Source organism: Scylla paramamosain, chromosome 29 (genome assembly GCF_035594125.1).
Source record: "Scylla paramamosain isolate STU-SP2022 chromosome 29, ASM3559412v1, whole genome shotgun sequence".
In the NCBI taxonomy this organism is placed as follows: domain Eukaryota; kingdom Metazoa; phylum Arthropoda; class Malacostraca; order Decapoda; family Portunidae; genus Scylla; species Scylla paramamosain.
Genome location: NC_087179.1, coordinates 16,886,880 through 16,894,379, shown reverse-complemented (window position 1 = coordinate 16,894,379; position 7,500 = coordinate 16,886,880). Strand labels below are relative to the sequence as shown.

The window sequence follows — 7,500 nt, the reverse complement described above, 5'->3', positions numbered from 1 at the left end:
TAAATCACACTTGTTTTTTTGTTTTTGTTTTGTTTTGTCTTGTTTTTTTGTTTTTGTTTTTTTCTTTCTCTCTCTCTTCGTACTGTCTATCATTCGTTCTGGTCGCTGTGAGATAAAAGCGAAATTAAATAAAAATGAAAAAAAAAAACCTGCATTGTTAAATAAGAAAAATAAAATAACCAAATACTCTTTTTTTTCTATTTCTTCTTCATCTTTTATATTCGCTTAAAAATATCGTAGTGTATTCTTCGTGTTTTCTTCTTCTTTTTTTTTTCACCGTTTGTACATGATAGAATTGAAATCACCGTGCTATTCCCCCCCCCTCTCTCTCTCTCTCTCTCTCTCTCTCTCTCTCTCTCTCTCTCTCTCTAAAATCACATTCCACACTCGACAAGACGAAATAAATTAACAACAACAACAACAACAACAACAACAACAACACACTCACTGAAGTCACAACACGTGTAAAAAAAGCAAAAAAAAAAAATGTTAACAACACCAGTTCTATCTCATTATTCTTATCACCATACAACTTTTCATCTCCAGTCAGTATCTCAGTCATTGTCTTATCTGCATAATCTCTCTTTCCATCTCTCCCACGCCAGTATTCAGAAACGCCTCGCTCTCTCACCACTATTTTCAAACGCCACAGATACGATTAGCCGGGTTTCCAAGCGTATTTCTCCTGCTAATAACGCAGAAATCTTGCTAATCTGTCACTACAACCGTAAAAACACCCCTGGAAACCCACATCACTTCAACTAGAGCCTTTTCAGTGCAGTAGAGGTGCGCGCAGATGTGTTTCAGAGCACGGTCCGGTTCAAGTCACGGTCACCGGGAGCTCTCCACGCACGCTTCCTACCTCCACCACGTCTGCGGGTTCTCTGGTGCCGCCTTGCTTCATCTCCCCCTTCCTCCTTCCATGACGTCACTCCCCTCCCACGCTGCCATTGGCCCGGGAAAGCAGGCACTAAACGGGTAAATTAAGCAGGACCTTGGGATGAAGTCAAGCTGGGAATGAGAGAGAGAGAGAGAGAGAGAGAGAGAGAGAGAGAGAGATGTTTCGTGTTTTTTTTTATCTTTCTTAATTTGTTTAATCTTTCTTTCGTTCGTTATTCCTTACATTCTATTTCTCTTTCATTCTTGCTTTTTTTTATTAATCATTTACTTCTGTCTGCCCCTTTTTTTTTTCCTAGCTCTCTTCGTGTTTGTTTTTATTTTCCTTTTCCGTTTTCTTTGTTTATCTTTGTTTATCCTCTTTGTTTGCTTTCTCGTTGTTTATCTTGTTTTTTTTTCTTTTCTTTTTATTTTTATTCCTTTTTCTCTAATCTTCCTTCCTTCGTTCTTCCTTTCCTTTCCAATACTTTCTTTTTTCCATTGTCTATTTTCCTCTTTCCTTCCTCTCCTTCCAAGTTCCAACCCTTTTTTATTCCTTCCTTCCTTCCTTTCTCTCTCTTCCTTCTTTTCTTCCTTCCGTTTTCTCTCTCTCTCTCTCTCTCTCTCTCTCTCTCTCTCTCTCTCTCTCTCTCTCTCTCTCTCTCTCTCTGCTTTCTTCTTTGTTCATTCAATTTCTTTTTTTCTTCATAGCTTTGTTTATCTACATTTTTTCCTTCTTTTCTGAATTATTTGGTTCTTTTCTTTTCCTTGTTTAACTTTCTTCTCTCATTCATGTGTTCGTTCATTCATTCACACTTTTTCTTCCATTCCGATCTTGTGTCAGTAAATCATAAACAGGTGAATATAAACGATAAGTGTTTGGTATCACAACAACAACAACAACAACAACAACAACTACTACTACTACTACTACTACTATTTACTACTACTACTACTATAACTTCACTAGTGTTTATTTCCCGTCCCCTTGACAAAGACAACACATCTGTTTCCCGTCACGACAAGACAAACAAACACAATCACAGTTACATAAGACAAAACGTAAATAGATACATAAATAAGTAAATAAATAAATAAATAAATAAATAAATAAATAAATAAATAAATAAAGTACTGTAATTTTGTTGTCATTTTGTTCTGCTGTCTGAAAAAAAAAACAGGACGAACGAACGAACTAACGAGATAGATAGAGAGAGAGAGAGAGAGAGAGAGAGAGAGAGAGAGAGAGAGAGAGAGAGAGAGAGAGAGAGAGAGAGATGACCTCACAAGAGAGAAAATTGTTCATGTTATCAACTCAACGAAGGAATTATTAACCTTTATAGCGAGGAGGAGGAGGAGAAGGAGGAGGAGGAGGAGGAGGAGGAAGAGGAGGAGGAGGAGGAGAAGGAATTGGAGGGAATTAAGAAGAGGCGGAGGAGGATGACGGAAACAACGAAAAAAGAAGCAAGACGTAACAGAGAGAGAGAGAGAGAGAGAGAGAGAGAGAGAGAGAGAGAGAGAGAGAGAGAGAGAGAGAGAGATAATGATCTAATTTCGTTTATGTGTATGCTGATAATGTGACTCTCTCTCTCTCTCTCTCTCTCTCTCTCTCTCTCTCTCTCTCTCTCTCTCTCTCTCTCTCTCTCTCTCTCTCTCTAACGCAAATACATACACATCAAAATGAAAATACATAACATTAATGAGAGAGAGAGAGAGAGAGAGAGAGAGAGAGAGAGAGAGAGAGAGAGAGAGAGAGGAACGGTTCAAACGGTGTCAAATTACAACCTTTTGGAAGCGAGGCGAGGAAAAGAAACGGAAGAAGAACATGACTGGAAGATTTATAGGAAGAACACGGGAGAACTTAGAAATAAACTGAAAAAAAAGGCTTAGATAGACACACAGACAGACAGACAATGAGACAGACAAGCATACAGACAGACAGACAGAGATACAGACATTTAAAGGTAAAACAATAACAAAACTTACGGTTCACACACACACACACACACACACATCTAACGCTCCATTGAAACAAATATATTCAGATACTACTCATTGACTTCACCCATCTTCGTCCTCCTCTTCTTCCTCCTGCTCCTCCTCTTCGGTAAGTAACGGTACAGAAATAACGTAAGAGCCCCTAAAATCAGGTTGTAAAAGCGGGTGTAAAAGAAAACGTTTTATTGTCAAAGAAGACGGAAAGTTTCAAAGGCGGACTGTGTTATTTTTTCAGTTATTTATGTTATTTGCGTGTTATGTCGTACGTGTGTGTGTGTGTGTGTGTGTGTGTGTAGGTGGTTGTTACACGCACTTATACACTCACACGCGCACGCACACATGCATACAACTAGTGTTTGGGTGTAAATATACATTTTCTGTGTTCTACGTAAATATATAGGAACACTTGCATAAAGACTGAAAATACCTACACAGTTCAAATTGAGCAGTAAATATTCTCTCTCTCTCTCTCTCTCTCTCTCTCTCTCTCTCTCTCTCTCTCTCTCTCTCTCTCTCTCTCTCTCTCTCGACAGGTGCGCCACCAATCACGCGTGCCTACACACACACACACACACACACACACACAAGCACGCACGCACATATTCAGGTAAACTAATTTGTTTCCGCTAAACACGAATGAGGAAACAATAAAAGACAACAAGTGAGTGTGTGTGTGTGTGTGTGTGTGTGTGTGTGTGTGTGTGTGTGTGTGTGTAAGCGCTTCTTTTGATGTGTAATCTATTTTTATGACTATTACTACTACTACTAATACAACAACAACAATTACAACTACTACTACTAATACTAATACTAATAATAATAGTAATAATAATAAAGTAGTAGTAGTAGTAGTAGTAGTAGCAGCATCAAGATCTTTATTAATATCATCATTTTTAATATCACAATAACGTACAGTAACGTACCACTTCACACACACACACACACACACACACACACACACACACACACACACACACACACACACACACACACACACACACCATGGGAAAATGAGAGAATTTATTGTACAGGTAAGCGACCACACCTCTCCTCCTCCTCCTCCTCCTCCCCCTCACCGTTACCTCCAGCTGTGTGTAGTATTACAATTCTGATATGTTCTTTACTTAAACAAGAACCGTTATACATATGCAAAATGGTCGTTTGAGTTCTTTGAAGTAAGGTACACATAAAACTAATTTTTCAGCAGGCGGAGGCGGAGGCGAAGAAGAAGAAGGAGAAAAAGAAGGCGATGATGATGATGATGATGATGAGGTCAATGAAGAAATAAAGAAGAAAAAGGGAGATGATGATGATGATGATGATGATGATAATGATGATGTTGATGGTGATAATGGTGATGAAAATTAAAAAGATGATGAACAACAACAACAACAACAACGACAACAACAACAACTTATCTTACGGGAGAGACAAGTAGAAAGTTATTTTTTTTTCATTAATTTTCCAGTGATTCTGCATCTTCCCCTTGAATCTTCTTCCCTTGTACATCAAAAAATAAATAAATAAATAAATAAATAAATAAATAAATAAATAAATAAAAGTTACTTAAGATTACTGAGCGTACCAGACTTCCTAATTACAACAGTGGCCAAAGGGTTAAGGTAAACAAGATAATTTAAAAAGGAATATACATCTCGGGTTTTTTTATTTATTTATTTATTTATTTATTTATTTATTTTTGTACTGTACTCATTTTCATACCAGGCGTAATCTGAGGAAGGGAAACGAAAACAAAAACATCATTAACCCTTTTTTTTATCGTTCCTTTCCTCTTTTTTTTTTTTGCTTTCTCCTTTCCCTTTCTTAAGTATAATGAGGGTAGAGGGAGAAAGGGAGAGATAGAGCGAGAGAGGATTCTATTCCAGGAGTGATCTGAGGGTGGGAAACAAAAAGACATTGATAACCTGTTTTTTGTTTTTTTTTATCGTTCCATTCCTCTTTTCTTAAACTTGAGGGGAGAGAGAGAGAGAGAGAGAGAGAGAGAGAGAGAGAGAGAGAGAGAGAGAGAGAGAGAGAGAGAGAGAGAGAGAGAGAGAGAGTCCATACCAGTCGTAATCTGAGAAGAGAAAAAAATGAAACTGAACTGATAGAAAGATAGTGAAGAATAAAGAATTTGAACAGAAGAAGAAAGAAAAGTTGTAAAAATTAAAGAAAGAAGGAAAAAAAATGAAGGAAAAAAATATATCATAAACTTGAACCTCCTGCCTGTGATCTACGCCCGATTTCACAGTTAGTTGGTAATTTTCCTCACCAAAAGCTACTACAAGATTTTTTTTATTTTATTTATCTTTTTTATAACAAGACTAGACGTGTACTAGAACATGTCATTGCAAGCACACACACACACACACACACACACACACACACACACACACACACACTTCTCTTTTCGCTCATGACTTCATTCCTCCTTCCCTCCCCTCCCTCCCTCCCTCCCTCCTTCCCTCCATTCTTCCTCTTCCTGTGCGAGTGTCCTAACAAGCCTTAATGAGAGAGAGAGAGAGAGAGAGAGAGAGAGAGAGAGAGAGAGAGAGAGAGAGAGAGAGAGAGAGAGCATGCGCAGGATTTAAAGCTAGGAGCAAGCAAGCACAGACAGACACGCAGACAGACAGACATAATGTATTGATCCACCACCACCACCACCTTCTTCCTGGCTCATGACCTAGCTCTCTCTCTCTCTCTCTCTCTCTCTCTCTCTCTCTCTCTCTCTCTCTCTCTCTGGAAAATAATATTCCCCATATTCTAAGTGATTTTATTGACTTTTTTTCTGTGTGTGTGTGTGTGTGTGTGTGTGTGTGTGTGTGTGTGTGTGTGTGTTTACTATAGTTAGGCTTCGCACGTGTGTATCCATAAACGAGGTCACGTGACGAGGGAGAGAGAGAGAGAGAGAGAGAGAGAGAGAGAGAGAGAGAGAGAGAGAGAGAGAAATCAGCTCATGAGAGAACACTAAACTCAAACTAATTATCTTATCCTAACCTATCCCCCCTCTCCCCCACCCTTCTCTTAGCCCCCCCCCCTCTCTCTCTCTCTCTCTCTCTCTCTCTCTCTCTCTCTCTCTCTCTCTCTCTCTCTCTCTCTCTCTCTCTCTCTCTCTGCCGGTGACCTGACCTGACCTAGCTTCAGAGGGCGTGTCATGAACCTCATAGTTACCGAAACCACGACACGGGTGAACAGGGAGCCATAAAAGGTAGGGATGTGCACCCTTCCCCTCCCCCTTCCTCTCCCCCTCCGTGTCGATATTCCCTGCTGGGGGTCTGGGGGGGTGAAGGTGTGGGTGGGGTAGGTTGGAGGGGGTTGGTAATGACCTGGGCTAAGGGTGGAGGGAAGGACGAGGAAAGGAAGGGAAGGGAGAGGGAGTGAGGGAAAGAGCGGGAGAGGAGGGAGGATTGCAGGCAGCCACGCAAGCATCGATAGAGAGGAAGAGGAAGAGGAAGAGAAAGAGAGGAGAGAGGGAGAGAGGTAAGGTGAGGACGGTGGGACTGACACACACACACACACACACACACACACACACACACACACAGGATAAGCAACTTTGACTAAAAGGAATGAGACTTATAAAGAGTACACACACACACACACACACACACACACACACACACACACAGAGAGAGAGAGCTTTGTCGCCTTATTTCAGCAGTTCCCCTTGAAAACGTGCATTATAGAGAACAGCCTGCGCGTTTTACATTTTTCACTAGTCTGGGGACGGGTTGTGAAGTAGTAGTAGTAGTAGTAGTATGTGAGGGAATGAAGCGCAGAGAGGCAGATGGTCGTCTCAGGGGCGTCCCTATTCTGACTAGATATTCACTCCTTTATAACCACACAGGAATTCGCTGGGAGCCTAAAACAAGGAACATTTTGGAGGATAATATATATATATATATATATATATATATATATATATATATATATATATATATATATATATATATATATATATATATATATATATATATATATATATATATATATATATATATATATATATATATATATATATATATATATATATATATATATATATATATATATATATATATATATATATATATATATATATATAAAGTAGCAGAATGGACGTGGCTGCATGCTTTTCTCAGCTACTGCCAATCTTGTACCAAAACACGAGATGACAGTGAAGGGGCGAGAAGGGCAGAGACCATACTGGCTGCAGTGTGGATCAGGCGGCGATGGAGGACAGGCAGCGGCAGTGGCCAATGGTAGAGGTGATCCAACAGCAGCGGTAGACAGGCGCGTCAGTAGCCAACCGCAGAGGCGGGCCGACAGCAATGGTAGACAGGCCGCGTCAGTGGCCAACCGTAGAGGCGGGCCGACAGCAGTAATAGACAGGACGCGCCAGTCCAGTCCGACAGCTAGGAGTGTCACAATGTGCGTCGATAGGTGCGTTACGGACGTGGCTCAGGCTCCAGTAACGACCAGCGTAGCAGAAGGGATGCAGAAGAGGCCTTTGGAGGACGGCAGGTGGAGAGAGGTGGAGGCGCTCTCAAATCCCCGAGGGAACGTTCTGTACCAGCACCGCAGCGCGCCCACACCGTCGATTCTGCCCGGAGTCGAGGCAAGACGGTGAAGCAGAGTGAGACCCGA

General features: G+C 40.7%; 1 protein-coding gene across 1 annotated transcript in view; it reads right to left on the bottom strand.

Moving 5' to 3' along the window:
* LOC135115439 (titin-like) overlaps positions 1–871 on the bottom strand; it is a 48,146-nt gene extending 47,275 nt beyond the window's left edge. Inside the window, exons 1-2 of the mRNA XM_064032235.1 lie at positions 752–871; positions 1–105 (exon numbers count right to left, since the gene is read on the bottom strand). The exon at positions 1–105 is cut by the window's left edge and continues 952 nt beyond it. The gene's annotated coding sequence lies outside the window, so the exon portion shown is untranslated. The remainder of the gene's footprint in view (positions 106–751) is intronic.
* Between the last annotated feature and the right edge of the window lie 6,629 nt (positions 872–7,500).